Source organism: Amblyomma americanum, chromosome 6 (genome assembly GCF_052857255.1).
Source record: "Amblyomma americanum isolate KBUSLIRL-KWMA chromosome 6, ASM5285725v1, whole genome shotgun sequence".
Lineage (NCBI taxonomy): Eukaryota > Metazoa > Arthropoda > Arachnida > Ixodida > Ixodidae > Amblyomma > Amblyomma americanum.
Window position 1 is genome coordinate 119,240,890 of NC_135502.1, and position 16,964 is coordinate 119,257,853.

General features: G+C 46.0%; 1 long non-coding RNA gene across 3 annotated transcripts; it reads left to right on the forward strand.

Annotated features, from left to right (window-relative positions):
* The first annotated feature begins 1,141 nt into the window (after positions 1–1,141).
* LOC144094051 (uncharacterized) lies at positions 1,142–16,873 on the forward strand. 3 transcript variants are annotated; one of them, XR_013306394.1, is made up of 7 exons: positions 1,142–1,474; positions 1,954–2,052; positions 2,856–3,116; positions 4,364–4,503; positions 5,854–5,918; positions 10,876–10,941; positions 16,690–16,873. It is a non-coding gene; the product is annotated as an uncharacterized LOC144094051 (long non-coding RNA). The 3 variants fall into 3 exon arrangements; XR_013306393.1 differs by having other exon boundaries at positions 2,856–4,503; XR_013306392.1 differs by lacking the exon at positions 2,856–3,116.
* Positions 16,874–16,964: the final 91 nt, after the last annotated feature.

A 16,964-nucleotide genomic window follows, 5' to 3' on the forward strand; every position in this document is an offset into this window, starting at 1 on the left:
GGTTGTGCTACCCAGTTCTGTGTTCTAGCGCACACTAGCAGTTTATTTTTGAGAGCCTCTTCCTCCTCGTACCTTGCACACTTCTGATTTCTTAACATAAATTCTTTCAGTGCATCAATTTACCTATTCAGCAATCTATATTTCCCCCTCTGCTGGTCCTAAGTCGCTGATTTCAGGTCAGTGGCAATATGGTACTTAATTATGATATCTACTACGCACCGTGCCAGAAAATACTTTTTTGCAGCAATTACAGACTTTTCAAGCACTTGCTGCATTTAGGAGAGTTCTAAAAGAAGTGTTTATTTTATCGTAGATAACACAGAAGTTGCTGTTTACAGCGCAGAGAACAGGGAAGGGCCCAGCGTTATTTATGATCAATAACCGGGCAACAGGAGCTTTTATATATCGAAACCGAAACTGAAAATGTTCTAGCGTCGTCTGATGGCTAGGCCCAGACTTTATAGTGCTTCCTGTTTGTCGTAAGCCACACAAAACTTCCTGTTTAAAGCACTAAGTAAAAAGCGCAAAGCACAATCAGGCACCGCGAGCCACTATAGGTACGAGCTTTGAAACCGAAACCGAAGGCGATTTGTCACATAGTGACTACTTTGTGTAATGCAGTGGCGATCAAAAATCGCAGAACACTTCAGACATTTAGGTTACAACGATACCATAAAGCTCATACATGATAGAGCCTATAGAGTTACACTAAGCCGCCCTATTCACACTCCATGAGCAGTCACAGGTGCAAGACCGAATTGATGGGCTAGTTGGTTCTGCAGTTGGTTCTGCTTATTTTCGACCAACGCTCTGTGGCAGGGCTTGACACGGACTTCATAACTATTTCCCCTTCAAAGTAGTATTTGTAACTTTTCAAGTGTAAGTATTTCATGGTGCGTAGAGCGCCGCGTCGTCTGCTACTACATGCGGTCAATCAGCAGTCAACTGGATGGCCGGATGCGCTGCACGAGGAGGCTGCGACATGGAGGGTATAGAGATCACGGTCGGAGACGCAAGTTCTGCCGCAGGAAATAAACAGACGAAATTGAACGAATAAAACGTATTTATTATTCTGGTTTGTAACGAAGAGGTCATCATCATCATCGCATGCAGCGCCCTGTGCGGTGCGCGTCGCCAAGCCAATCCAAGTCTGCGGTCGTTTGCGTCCAACGTTCATCACTCGTGTTGGTGTGTGTGGTTGTTACAGTTATTGGATTGTGTGTTTTGCAGCCACATGTGACACTTCCACTATGGGTTCATCAGCTGCGGCGAGCTATGCGTACGTGAAATACTTCGACCGACGGTGCAAAAGCTATCGTACACGTCTCTATGTCGTCCTTGCTTCCTTTGCGCTGCACCTCTCCATGGTGCCTCACCGACTGGCGTTAGCGACCTGGCGAAAAAAAGGACGCCTACTGGCGCGGCGGAAAAGATGAGAAGGCATTCTATTCCGCTCAAGTAATGGAGCTTGGAGGTGAGTTTTGCAGTTACTTCGTATACGTGGTCAGATTTCAGAAGTGCCAAACGTGTGATGAGTGTACAGTCAAGCCTAACGCTTTTAGCAAAGCTAGGTGGCGTTTTACATAAAGTCGATGCACATGCTTTTTTACTGTTACGAGCACTTGCAGAACGCTTACGATACCACTTCCTCTGTGCATGCGATCCGAGCACACAGCAGCCCAGCGCACGCTTCCCAAAGAAGGGAAAAACTGCGTGGTCGCGTTGTAGCAGGTCTCGACGTTAGCGTCACTCTGAGCGAAATAATATTTCGTGATTTGTTTCATAAATTCAAGTAATTGCATGAGGCAGGGAGAAATCGGCTGTGTTCAGATCAGCTAATTTTTCGCATCATATGATTTTTGGAAAGCAATGAACGCGACACACTAACTGATTCGTTTCCGTAGCTTGCCCTGTGTGCTTTCATTATTTTATCTCTCATTTCTTGTGTTCCAGTAACAAAAGCGGAGCTTATCCAGAGGATGTCGAAGAGCAAAAATCACTGCAATGGAACTTGAAAAGTCTGAGCCAGCAACAACAGTTGCACAGATACATGTATGTACTGATCGAAGTTTTACTGCGGATGCCTCTGCTACTGCCACTCGCACGCTTACCAGTCGCAATATATACATTACATAGCAGCATACTTCAGAGCCAGATGCCTCTCTGTCTGTGTGTGTCTAAAATATTTATGGTTGCAACAGAGAGCTTTGTAGCGGATCTTTGAATTGTAGTATAGAGATATTGCTTAAATGCTACCATTGTAAAAGATTGCGTAGGACACTAGAGAACCGCATGTGGAATGGAAGCATCGTTATGTTTTTTGTTCTCTCATATATTGTGTGCTTCATGTCAGGTCAAAGTTTCATTTTTCATAATGCCCCCTCGCATTGTTGTCTAAAATATTTATTGTTTAGGGGAGCAGCCAGGCTGCCTTCAGCAACAGAGAGCTTTGTAGCGAGCCCACCGATACGGCGTTGAGGGACAGCGCACTTCTCTCATTGCAGCACGTTGTCTTAGCTACGGCTTGCAACTCGGTGGCCTGTTTTCTCAGTGCCATGATGCTGGTTAAATATATGTATTGCTGGAAATTTATAAGCCCTGCTATTCTTCGGTTATGCGGCTTACCAAAGCGAATCGGGCCGCGTGAGACACGGATAGGGCCTCTGATAATTATTAATCACGAGGGGTGATAATTATTATTCACGTGTCTATCGAAAACACCGGTGCCGCCCTGTGGGCTACAACTGCGGTGGGCTCTCTCCGGTCGGGGCGGCTCTTGTCAAGACACGATTAATTACTGGAAGGCACCGTTCCCCTCTTCCCGTCATCTGTCCATCGTCGCTCGCTTCTTGCAGGGAACCAGTCAAATGGGGAAGGTCATTTGCATCGAGCCGAGCGTAGGAAGAACAGGCTCCTTCCCAGCTAGTCATCCTTTTTGTGCAGTCGTCGTCCACCTGATGACGCTGTCGGAATTGCCGCTGCTGTTGCTGCGCCACCGTGGTCATCCCTGTCGATAGGATCTGTGCCTTAATCCTCTTCGGCTGGTGTGCATTCCGTTCATAACAGGCCCAATGCGGACGCCACCGAAAGCTCCCCATTTGACTTTCAAACAAAAGGTGTGCTGTCTACTCTTGTAAACGGAAGGGCAGCCACACAGAACAAGCAGGGATGGAGGACTAAAGCTAGTAGACCAAGCGGAAGGGAGAAAAACCTCTGAGAGGGAATGGAAGGAGAGGAGCATGGAAAAGTAGCTAGTTTGCCATATATGTAACTCCAATATAATGTCTTTTATTAAAGAATTATTTGCGGTTGTGTGTTCCGGGGACGGTGCCTCACAACAACCTTGGTAGAGGACATTTTCAGCCAGAGGGTAGTCGGGGCCCTTTAAGTAGTGGCTGCCGGCTGGCGTGCATGTGTACTCTGCCAAATTTGTTGTTAAAAATTTTTATTCTCTACGGAGGTAATTTTCATTTGACAGCTGAAGATGAAGCATAACCTTGCGTGTGCCGATTCGGTCGTTGCCATAAAGCTTGGTGCTCGGGTCTTCTGCCACAAGTGCTTAAAATACCTGAGAAATACCGTATGCATACTTCACCTTGCATTTGACTCATCAAAAAGAAAAATTTCCCAATGTGGATCATCATGCCTGCACACACAGTGCGGGGCCGATATGCAAGACCAGATTGTAATGCCTTTCATTCGAGTGCTAGCTTTGCAGTAAAAGCGATAGCATACAGACACGACGTGCAGCTAAATTTGTACAGTACACGCACTTCAGAAAAATGTTCAACCAGCTGATATGCACGCTTGTCAAAATTATGCGTGCATTACTTGCTGGCAGCAATATTAACAGCTGGAGGGCGGCAGACTGCAGTTGAGCGGAACATATCCTGATTGTTTTCTGCTTAAAGCCCACAGGAATTAGTTCACAAACAGAAATTGCAACTACCACAGGAGAGTCAGTATAGGCAGGGTCGATCATTGGCGCCCAAGTAATTAGTGTGTACTTAACAAATATGCAATAATCTGAGACCACAGCATGTTGTTTGAGCAGTACATGCGCAGTTTTTCCCTCCTCTTCATAATCAGCCTCACTACACCTACAGGGCAAAAGCCTTTCCCATGTCTTTCCAATTAACGCTGTCCAATTAACCCTCCTGTGTGGTGTCAAATGCATGTCTTTAGAGTGCGACTGCCCATCACATATTCTTTTGAGGATATCTCGGAGCATACATGCAGACCTCACGACAGCACACAATGCACTGAAGGACATATACTTGCGTTGTTGCCGCCGATGTATGCATCTGAGTGCAAGAGTCCGCAGCTGCCCTGAATAACTAACGTCCTTTCTTTCGCTCCCAAGGATCAGATTTCTACCGTACGCATGCGAGCAATGAGACGCCACAGCACGCAAAGCAGCAGAGGGCACTCGCCTTCCGTGATCCATGGACGCCCTTGGCGCAATGATTGCCAGCAGGCTCGTTCTGGCGGCGACCAGTTCATGTGAGCATGATGCACCTTCCTGTCAGGAGTGAATTTTCTGGCAGCGAACAGGCTCTCCGAGCGCAGCAATTTGAAAAAGCCCAATGATAATTTAAAGATGTATAGACACCTAATTTTGGTGGCATGTTTTCTTTTCTTCAATGATGCAGAAGACGCCACTATGCATGAATCACCATGTGATGTTTGCCTACAACCGCTAAATAATTTATAATTGTTTTTTTCTGTCATGCTGTTTCAGTTTTGGAACAGCCGAACGATGGCTCTGACGTCAAAGAGGGCTTTTCCTTCACGTGAGCCATGGAAAAGTGTCCATAGAATCGCTGCTTCATTGTTTTAATTTACTGCAGTGTTGAAATCAGCCTTCCTCAATTGCTGGAATGACAACAAAAGTGCAAGCAGCGATTATATTGCTGTTTTTTCATGTCTCGTGACGTGTAAGCACACATTGACGTCACTGTCCTTGTTCAAGCGTTGAAGCCGAAACTGGACGAAAATGAAATGCTATTATAAATTATTAAGCAGTCGTAAGAGATTACTAGCTGCTACTCCATGCATAATAATGCCTTACGCATCATTACAAACAAGAAAACACGCACCCAAACGCTAGTTGTTATACTGCTTTAACGTTACGCCTATCATTTTTCTTTCCGTGGCTCACTGCGTTCTCCTCAGCTTAAGCTGAACCCTTTTTGTTAGCCTCCACGTTTCTGCCCCATAGGTGGGTACTGGTAAGATACAGCTGTTGTACACATTTCTCTTGAGGGATATTGGTAAACTGCCATTCATGACCTGAGAGACCCTGCCATATGCGCTCCATCGCAATCTTATCCTTGTAGTTATTCCCTCATGATCCGGATCAGTTGTCACTATTGATACCTGCCTTAAATAGACGTATTCCTTTACCACTTCCCTTACCTTGCTACCAATTGTGAACTGCTATTCTCTTGCTAGACTTGAGAATAGGAGAATACCACAAGGTAATCCATGTATGATAATGCCTGATGCCTCATTAGAAAGCAAAAACACACACCCAAAAGATGGGTGTTTATACTCCTTTAAAGCTAGTTGGTGCATTACAGAATGTGAGTCACCAGTGTTACCAGTCAAACCCTTTAACATCATATTTTGATCTGTTGATTGAAATCATGTTTTTTTGTGTTCTAGTTAATGGTATTTTATTATTTCTTTGCTCCTTATTTGGAAAAATTATTTCTCAGGACTCTGACCAGGCTCAAGAAGTGTAATGTGATAGTAAACTGAATATGTTTAAAAATACTCTGAAGTTGCCCTTTAATTTACCTTGTACATTAGTCTTTTGTAGCAAATGTGAACACTTTTCATACTTTGCAGTCTTCCACTAGCATGGATCCTGCTGCCCCACAGAACCCGGATATCTTGCTGAGGTCAGCAGCCAGGTATGAAGGTGTCGCATATTTAGAATGTAAGACAAGTGGGCTTTGATGCCCCATCGGCCAGTGCTAATAAAGGAGCAAAACACAGACGGAAGACGAGGCTGACAAAGTTCAGTTTGGTGCTCAGGAACGCTTGGCTACCGGGGTGTGCCGTGCTAACAAAGATTGTGGCCGTCCATACTTCTTGTTTGATTTGTGTCTTTACACTTGTGGAGGCGCTGGGTGCGCCGTGCTAACAAGAAGTGTCGACGGCCACAATCATTGCTAGTACAGCGCACCTCGGTAGCCAAGCGTTCCTCTGCGCCAAACTGAACTTTGTCAGCCTCGTCTTCCGCCTGTGTTTTGCTCCTTCTTCAGCACGGGGCGCTGGGGCATCAAAGCCCAATTGTCGATCTTACAAGAATGATTTTGTAAGCTTGAAATGCTTTTAGCTCTCATCCTTGTTAAATGCAGGCAAACAATCTAGAAACTGGAAACATGGGGATGAGCATCTCTGCACACCTCTCGGAAATGGGAAATTTTCTGTCCGAATGATATGAAGCACAAAAAAATTGCCTGCAGATCAGCCCTAGGCACAATTTTAACCTGTGGCAGCTCAGATGAGCTTTGCTTAGCGATGGCTTTGTGGTCGAAATGCAGTTTTTGTTTGTGTTCTAGTTGTTGACGTTTCATTATTTTGCAGAATTATTTCTTGCAACTGAGACAAGTTTCAAGAAGTGTAATATGATAGTAAACTCAAAGTGCTTTAATATCCCCTGGAGATGGCAATTAAAGGAACACTGAGGAGAAATTGAGGTTGCCTTGTATCGATAGAATATAAGCTCCTGATCACAAAAACGCCCCTCCTACTGAAAAACAAACCTCTTGTAAAGTAGAAAATAGCAAGAACCAAAATACAGGTATCGCCGCCACAGGGCAATCTCGCAAGTACAAGCGTGATGACGTCATTGGAAAAGAGACGCCACCTTGGAGGAATTTTCCTTCCGACATGAAGCTGCGAATCTGAGGCTGACATAGGAAGGTTGCGCGGGTCAATATTGAAGTAAGTTTTGTTTTAAAACCGATAGTGCACTTTTATCACACAAGGAAGACAGACAAAAGACAACCTGAATGTTGGAAGCAAAGAAAGCCGATGCTTGTTATGGCGCTTCGCGTCTATGAGCTTTGTGTGCCTCATGGTTTTGTTTTTGACGCGTCTCGATTTACAAGCGCCGAACAGCAGAGGAACTCCAAGTGCCGCTTCAAGTGCTAGTTACCCTTTGAAGGAGCCTATTAAGGCTGGTCAGATGATTGCTGCGGTCGATGAAAAACCATGATGGCACGATGGTCGGTGATCGTACAAGGCAGTGCGTAGTACAAAGAGCACTGGTGTCTTCGCACACTCGCCCAGCGAAACATTCCTGGCTCTGCCAATCAACTTCAAACTACTTAACGAAAATTCTTTGTTAGAGACGGGAGACAGGGTACGAGGCAGTTAAGAAAAATATGCTGATGGCCTAGCTCTGTTAGGCCAGCATATACGTAGCGAAAGCGCGGAGACTTCTGCATCGGAAGAATGCACTCACTAGATGCGCCTTTATTCAAGTTAAATCTTGAGCCGTCGTGGCGGAGTGGTAGAGTCCGCCTCAAACTACAATTGCCCTGGTTCGATTCCGAGCATCGGCACAGGTTTTTTTTTATTCAGTGAGTGGGCGGGGGGTTCCAGTGGCGTGCATAGATGCCGCCACCTAATGCGTTGGTTAGCGGATAAGCGCAGGCTCTGTTAAAGGGGCAGTTAGGAGAACTCTATCAAATTATTTTTGTTAGCAAAATCTGATAGTTCGGCATTTCAAGGCTTTGTTGCCGCCTGTTCGGGAGTGAAAGGTGCATTTATTTCAAAGAAATTTGGATTCAATGTTGAAAAAGTTTTTCTCGCCACTCCGATTCATACTCGGGAACTTTATGACATCACGGCGCACTCTTATGACGTTACAGGACGCAGTGACGTGAAACATGACGCAAGCGCAGACGTGATTTCTCGCGGCTAGCGGTGTGGTCTAGCAGCCGAAATGAAAGCTACTGCCGCCGCATGTTGAAGGCATCTATCGGGGGTTGCTACCGTCGCTTCGTTGACGTTTGCACCGGCGTCTTGCCTGCGTTATGATCGATCCCGTTCCCGAACCTGACGACGAAGTTCTCGCAAACACTCCGGCCTGCATTTCAGTGACCTCAGCCCCACAGAGCGTGCGATGCTTTTGAGGGAGCACGGTTAGGTTAGGTGCCGGCGGGTTGTTTCCCCCTTCTGCCATGAGCAGCTGTTACAAAATAAATATAACCCCTGTGCGGGGAGTCGGAAGGGGCCAAGACAAGGTTGGTGAGTCGCGCCCATAGGAGGCTGGCCGGGGCTTAGGGGCGAACGGATTGCGATTCTTTGAACGGCGCGGTTGCACGGTGCAGCAGGCGGCATCGAGGTCTCCCATGGTTGCAAGGGCCAGGTTATTTATTTTATTTTTTGCCAAAAAAACGGATGAGTACTCAAGGGCGCTTGCGTTTAAAGTTGGCGGCTTGAAAGTAAAGCCCACGCTTCAACGACTTACGCGCGTTTCCGGCGGTACGGGGTCTACTGGATCGGGCTCTCTCGCCCACTTCCATGTACCTTCATATGTGTGCTGTGAATGGATTAAATTAGCCGAGAGCTCGAAAAGAACAGCTGCGTCCAACTGCCGAAGCTATTGAATGACGTCACAACACGTACCTCGCCGCAGAGCTGAATCGGTCTGGCCGGGCCGGCGGCGGCTGGCGCACCCTTCGCAAAATAGAGACATGCTTAAAGTCTCCGCCAGTGCGGTCAGAGCGCCGAAACCGCCGAACGCGTCGGCGGTCAAGAAGAGTTGGAGCATAGAGGGTCTCGGGTTGGCCGACGTGACGTCGCCATGCAGCGCGCGCGCGTATTACTCCGGAGTGTAAACGCACCTTAACAGAGTCTGCGCTTAACCGCTAACCAATGTATTCAGTGGCGGCACCTATGGTAGCCACTGAGGCCCCCCGCCCACTCACTGAATAAAAAAAGAAACCTGTGCCGAGGCTCGGAATCGAACCAGAGCCTTTGTAGTTTGAGGCGGAGACTCTACCACTCCGCCACGATGCCTCAAGATTTAACCATGAATAAAGGCGCATCTAGTGAATGCACTCTTCTGATGCAGAAGTCTCCGCGCTTTCGCTACGTATATCCTGGCCCAACACAGCTAGGCCATCAACAATTTTTTTTTAACTGCCTTGTACCTTGTCTCCCGTCCCTAATAAACAATTTCCGTTAAGTAGTTTGAAGTTGACTGGCACAGCCAAGAATGTTTTGCCGGGCGAGCGTGTGAAGACACAAGTGCTCTTTATACTGCGAACTGCCTTGTACGATCACCGACCATCGTGCCATGATAGTTTTTCATCGACCGTGGCGATCATTTGACCAGCCTTAACAGGCTCCTTCAAAGGTTAACTAGCACTTGAAGCGGCACTTGGAGTTCCTCTGCTGTTCGGCACTTGTAAATCGAGGTGCGTCAAGAACAAAACCACGGGGCACGCAAAGCTCATAGACTCGAAGCGCCATAACAAATCGAAACTCCTGGCTGCCTGTGGCGCCGCCAAGCATTGGTTTTCTTTGCTTCCAACATTCAGGTTGTCTTTTGTCTGTCTTCCAGGTGTGATAAAAGTGTGCTGTCGGTTTTAAAACAAACCTTACTTCAATATTCAACTGCGTAACCTTCTTTTGTCAGCCTCAGAGATTCGCAGCTTCCATGTAAAAAGGAACATTCCTCCAAGGTGGCGTCTCTTGTCCTATGACGTCATCACGCTTGTACTTGCGCGATTGCCCTGTGGCGGCGATACCTGTATTTTGGTCCTTGCTATTTTCTACCTTACAAGAGCTTCGTTTTCAGTAAGAGTGGCGTTTTTGTGATCAGGAGCTTGTATTCTGTCGATACAAGGCAACCTCAATTTCTCCTCAGTGTCCCTTTAATGCGCGTTTATAGCCTGGCGTAACGCATGCGTGCGCACTGCACATTAACGTCACGTCGGCCAAAGTGAGACCCTCTATACTGCAACTGCACTTGACCGGTGATGCGACTCCCCGCACTTGGGTTATGATATTTAATTTGCAACGGCTGCTCATGGCAGAAGGGGGAAACGACCCGCCGGCGCCTAACTGAACCGTGCTCCCTCAAAAGCATCGCACGCTCTGTGGGGCTGAGGTGACTGAAATGCAGGCCGCAGTTTTTGCGAGAACTTTGTCATCGGGCTCGGGAACGGGATCCATCGTAACGCCGGCAAGACGCTGGTGCAAACGTAAATGAAGCAATGGTAGCGACCCGCAATAGATGCCTCAACGTGTGGCGGCGGTAGCTTTCATTTTGGCTGCTGCTAGACCGCACCGCTAGCCGCGAGAAATCATGGAGTCTGCGTTTACGTCATATTTCACGTCACTGCGTCCTGTAACGTCATAAGAGTGCGCCGTGATGTCATAAGAGTTCCCGAGTTTGAATCGGAGTGGCGGGAAAAGCTTTTTCAACTTCGAATCCAAATTTCTTTGAAATAAATGCATCTTTCGCTCTCGGACAAGTGGCAACAAAGCCATGAAATACTGAACTATCAGATTTTGCTTACGAAAGAAATTTGATCGAGTTCTCCTTACTGTCCCTTTAATGTACCATGTACAGTCGTGGTCAAAAGTGCTAAGGCTACTGCATTCAGCTGCAGAGAAATCAATGTTCCTAGCATAATTCATGTAGCGGATCATTCAAAACTGTAGTCAAGCAGAAAGCTTCTGTATCACAAGAAGAAACCTGCTAGCATTTCAAGGTCACTCGGTCTTTAATATTGCCGTAATGGCTCTGTTATGCGGCTGAAGCGAAAAGCCTTTGGCCTTAAGACTTCGCCGACAGTGTACATTACTCTTGTTGCAAATGCGAACACTTTGCACACTTTCCAGGCTTCCACTAGCATGGGTCCTGCTGCACCACGGAATCCAGGTGTTCTTGCTGCGGTCAATGGCCAGGTACGATGGCTTCTCATATTTAGAACTAGTTTGTAAGCTTGAAAGGCTTTTAGCTCTCGTTCTTGGTAACTGCATCAAAGAATCTAGAAACTGTGGAAAAGTATAGGGCTGAGGATCAGTGCACACCTCTCGGACACGTGAAATTTTCCATCCAAATGGCATGGAGCGGAAAAAAATTGCCTGGACCGGAGCCCCAGGCACAATTTGAACCTGTGACAGCTCAGGGCAGCTTTGCTTAATGAACTCTTAGATCACTAGACCATGACCACAACCTTTCATGTTCTAATTAGCACAGCCTCTTGTGCTAAGATTTAATTGCTGTGTTTTAAATATTCATAATCTTGCATCTGTTAGTTCTGTGCTTCCGAATATTTGGCAGCATTACTGTTGCCAGGGTGCAGTGGAGCCTGAAGTAGAGATAAAAAGGCTCATCTATGTTGTCAAAGGCAGCTTTTATGATTGCACATAAACGTGACGTGGTGGCCCATCGCGCTGCTCACTCCGAAGAAGAGAGCGATGTGTCATGTTTTATCATTAGTAGCTTTTGCAAGGAAAACTGCCATTTTCGTAATGTTACTTATAGGAAGTGTTGCTTGTTGGGCGAGTTGGTGATCCATGAAAATAGAGCAGCGCGTATCAAAACAGGACACAAGGGAGAGACACGTAACGACACGAGCGCTAACTATCAACTGTTTATTTCTTGCTGTCGCTACGTATAAATACATGAGCCACAACTCGAAACGAAAAACAAAAAAGATTGATGAGTCAGCCTTTCGCTGGTTTCCATCGTTCTAGATAGGAGAGCTCTTTAGCTGACAATGCCACTGATGCCACGCTCACACACTTGCCACCTGCACGCAAAATACTACGAGCCTCAATAATCTCTCGAACAATCTTATCATTGTGGCGGGTTATGATTTGGCTCTTCTTAAAAAGTGGCATGCACGAATTTGGAAGGTCCTGTTTCTCAGCCTCGACCTTGCAGTGACGACAGTGTTGGTTTAGGTGGCCCGATTTGCTTTCATTAACATTGTAGTCATGTTCTTTTAGCCTGCTATTCACACATCTCCCTGTTTGCCCAATATACTCATGGCCACAAGACAACGGTACGCGATAGACAACACCCTCCTCACAAGTGACAAATCGTTTCTGATGGTCTATTACACATCTTTTTTTCTCCTGGATACCGCAAGGATTGGTCTTTTTGCAAAGCATAGACAGTTTTACGGGTGCTGAAAATACAACATCAACGCCTGCTCGTTTTCCTAGTTTCTTTAGGTTGTGGGATGTATGATGAATGTAAGGGATGACAGCTACTTTCTTGCGATCCTGCTGTTCATTGGTACCTGCCTGCTCGTTGAACAATCGTGCTTTTTTCATTTTTTGCAGCAGGCCTTCAGCCACAGAAACAATTAGTGGCCCAGGATACCCAGAATCAGACAGTCGTCTAATCTGAGAAGCTAAGCATTCTTGCATCATGTGCTCACATGAGCTTTTGAGCGCATTTGTCAGGCAATACTTGATAATGCCTCTCTTTACCAGTTTCGAATGCGCCGATACCGCTGGCATTAGGCCTTTTTTTGCACGAGGTTCATAACCCCAACAGATGTGGTTAGTGTGAAAGTTAAGTCTAAGATCTAAGAACTTGATAGAGTTCTTGTCAGGAATCTCATGCGTCAGAATTAATGGGTTTAATTGTTTTTTAAAGGAGTCGAGCACGTTTGCAGCGTCAGTATAAAAATCTGCCTTAGAGTTGTCAATGATGATCAAAAAATCATCCACAAATCTAAAAATTTTTACAACTTTGGAGCTACTTAAGCTTTTCCCTAGGATCCTATCATGCTTTGCAAGAAGGAGGTCGCTGAGAACAGGCGCAATACATGAACCAATACAAATTCCACACTTTTGCAGGTAAACACCTTTGTCCCAGGTAGCCATTGTTGAGCGCAGGTATACATCCAGCAATTCTAAAAACCCACTCACACTCACTCCAGAACTGTTCTGAAAGGAAACAGCTCCAAGCGCGTCAATAGCCTGTTCAACACACAACAGCAGTTCGTCTTGTGGCAAGGAGTAAAACAGATCTTTGATGTCTATTGAAAAAGCCAATACATTTTTGTTTTTATTCTGGCACAAATAGTCGACAACCTGTTTAGAATTTTTTACAAGGTAGGGGTCATCAAATTTTGTAGCGCTAAGTTCTTTTGCAGGAATCTAGCTACACATTTCTGCCATGCCCCTTTTTCCGAGATTATTACGTGAAGTGGGCACTGTTCTTTGTGCGTTTTAGCAGAAAAGAACATGTCTAAGGAAGGTTTATGGCTGTCCTGAATTTGCTTGACAAGGCTCTGTAACCTAACCGTTTGCATAACTTCTTTGCTTCCGCCTTAGCTTTCTTTAAACATTTTTGGTCCTTCTTAACAAAATTGCATTCTATAGCTTCTGAAGCTTTCTTCCGAAACAGGTCATGAGGTAAGATGGCGAAACCCCCCTCCTTATCAGCTGTCAGGGCACAGAGACGATTGTCACAAAGAAAATCTTGCCACTCGTTTTAACGGCACGCTCTGCTTTGGTCGCACTGAACGTTCGAGAACGTCAACGCCTTGGGATACGCAGCTGCTCTTCTCACATTCCGGCGCCAGGCTTGTAACTCGTCGGACCATTCCCAGCAACTCCGGGGCGTTTTTCCTAGGTTCAACCGCACACTTTGGCCCAAGCTGGAGGGTACGTAGTACGTCCTCGGGAATATGAGCGCGGCCTTTAATGTGGACGGGGTTGTAGGCGCTCACCTTCTTCTTGGTGGGTTGAAGTACACGGAGGCGAGACAGCAAAACCTTCCAAAGTCCCTCGGTCGTTTGGTCAAGCGCTCGGCGGAATTCCAGCCAGATTAGTGCGGCCTTTGAAGGAGGTGTGGTCCTGGTAACTTGAACAAACAGGTATTCCCTGAATAGCCGAGCTTGCCTTCGCCATTCGGACCTCAGTATCTTGAGGACCCTGGTCGCATGCCCAACCGAGGGCCTAATGGCTCTGAAGATCAACCGAACTGCCGGCGGCAGGAACTTCGCACGTAAACAGAAGGAAAGTGTGCGAGCCTGGCAGGTTGCATTGGCAACCAGAGCAGCAAGAGCATTTGGTTGAAGAGAACATAAAGAAGAGCCCGATGAACTAGAAATGAATTCCAGAAGTGTTGCTTGTTGGGCGAGTTGGTGATCCATGAAAATAGAGCAGCGCGTAACAAAACAGGACACAAGGGAGAGACACTTAACGACAGGAGCGCTAACTATCAACTGTTTATTTCTTGCTGTCGCTACGTATAAATACATGAGCCACAACTCGAAACGAAAAACAAAAAAAGATTGATGAGTCAGCCTTTCGCTGGTTTCCATCATTCTAGATAGGAGAGCTCTTTAGCTGACAATGCCACTGATGCCACGCTCACACACTTGCCACCTGCACGCAAAATACTACGAGCCTCAATAATCTCTCGAACAATCTTATCATTGTGGCGGGTTATGATTTGACTCTTCTTAAAAAGTGGCATGCACGAATTTGGAAGGTCCCGTTTCTCAGCCTCGACCTTGCAGTGACGACAGTGTTGGCTTAGGTGGCCCGATTTGCTTTCATTAACATTGTAGTCATGTTCTTTTAACCTGCTATTGATGACCCCTACCTTGTAAAAAATTCTAAACAGGTTGTCGACTATTTGTGCCAGAATAAAAACAAAAATGTATTGGCTTTTTCAATAGACATCAAAGATCTGTTTTACTCCTTGCCACAAGACGAATTGCTGTTGTGTGTTGAACAGGCTATTGATGCGCTTGGAGCTGTTTCCTTTCAGAACAGTTCTGGAGTGAGTGTGAGTGGGTTTTTAGAATTGCTGGATGTATACCTGCGCTCAACAATGGCTACCTGGGACAAAGGTGTTTAGCTGCAAAAGTGTGGAATTTGTATTGGTTCATGTATTGCGCCTGTTCTCAGCGACCTCCTTCTTGCAAAGCATGATAGGATCCTAGGGAAAAGCTTAAGTAGCTCCAAAGTTGTAAAAATTTTTAGATTTGTGGATGATTTTTTTATCATCATTGACAACTCTAAGGCAGATTTTTATACTGACGCTGCAAACGTGCTCGACTCCTTTAAAAAACAATTAAACCCATTAATTATGACGCATGAGCTTCCTGACAAGAACTCTATCAAGTTCTTAGATCTTAGACTTAACTTTCACACTAACCACATCTGTTGGGGTTATGAACCTCGTGCAAAAAAAGGCCTAATGCCAGCGGTATCGGCGCATTCGAAACTGGTAAAGAGAGGCATTATCAAGTATTGCCTGACAAATGCGCTCAAAAGCTCATTTGAGCACATGATGCAAGAATGCTTAGCTTCACAGATTAGACGACTGTCTGATTCTGGGTATCCTGGGCCACTAATTGTTTCTGTGGCTGAAGGCCTGCTGCAAAAAATGAAAAAAGCACGATTGTTCAACGAGCAGGCAGGTACCAATGAACAGCAGGATCGCAAGAAAGTAGCTGTCATCCCTTACATTCATCATACATCCCACAACCTAAAGAAACTAGGAAAACGAGCAGGCGTTGATGTTGTATTTTCAGCACCCGTAAAAACTGTCTGTGCTTTGCAAAAAGACCAATCCGTGCGGTATCCAGGAGAAAAAAAAGATGTGTAATAGACCATCAGAAACGATTTGTCACTTGTGAGGAGGGTGTTGTCTATCGCGTACCGTTGTCTTGTGGCCATGAATATATTGGGCAAACAGGGAGATGTGTGAATAGCAGGCTAAAAGAACATGACTACAATGTTAATGAAAGCAAATCCGGCCACCTAAGCCGACACTGTCGTCATTGCAAGGTCGAGGCTGAGAAACGGGACCTTCCAAATTCGTGCATGCCACTTTTTAAGAAGAGCCAAATCATAACCCGCCACAATGATAAGATTGTTCGAGAGATTATTGAGGCTCGTAGTATTTTGCGTGCAGGTGGCAAGTGTGTGAGCGTGGCATCAGTGGCATTGTCAGCTAAAGAACTCTCCTATCTAGAACGATGGAAACCAGCGAAAGCCTGACTCATCAATCTTTTTTGTTTTTCGTTTCGAGTTGTGGCTCATGTATTTATACGTAGCGACAGCAAGAAATAAACAGTTGATAGTTAGCGCTCGTGTCGTTACGTGTCTCTCCCTTGTGTCCTGTTTTGTTACGCGCTGCTCTATTTTCATACATATAGGAGTCCTGAGGAATAGGATTTTAGCAGCTTTAATGTGGAAAATAATAACTCTCTCCCCAATCTGTTGTAGGGCTTTGTACAAAGCATATGTGCAGCTGTTTTATTGCTGGTCAACCTCGGGAGGGAAATTGTCAGTGCAGAGCAGTGGCGCTGGCTTCTTTCCCGAGGTCGAGACTTCTTGTTTTGCAAGGACGCCACAAAACTTTTGTGGGGTTCCCCACAAAAGTGACGCTCCTTCCTGGTGATGCTCCTTCCCCGAAGAGCCTTAGCGGAAAGAGCGTTCAGGGAAGGAGCATCACCGCCTCAGTATGCCGGCAATTCCTTAAGGCTGGTGCCATGCAGAAGCCTCGGATGAGCTCAGAAAAACTAGCAGCTGTGGGCAGTAAGCCTCTTTTATTTAGGTACATTTCCTGACTGACAAAGGCATTTGTTTATTTAAGTGTGCATGACTTAAATACCTTTATTTTGCAGCACCTGCATGTCTTCAATTTTGTCATTATTAATACTCTTTCAGATGCATTTGATGCATACATCAAAGCTGCACAAGCTGCCGAGGATGAGAAAATGCGCAGAGCGGTTGAATTGCTACCTGGCGGATATGCTGAGGGACATCAAGTAATCATCGCCTGCACCTGCCCCTGTAGTGAATGACTGTAGTCAGATAAAAATGATAAAATAAAGGCAGCAAGAAAAATTATTTCATTGACTGCAGCCTAGTATTTGGTGCTGGGATGCAGCATTTGCTGCGCTGAAGGGTTGCAAGCTCATTCAGGTAGCCTACATATTCAG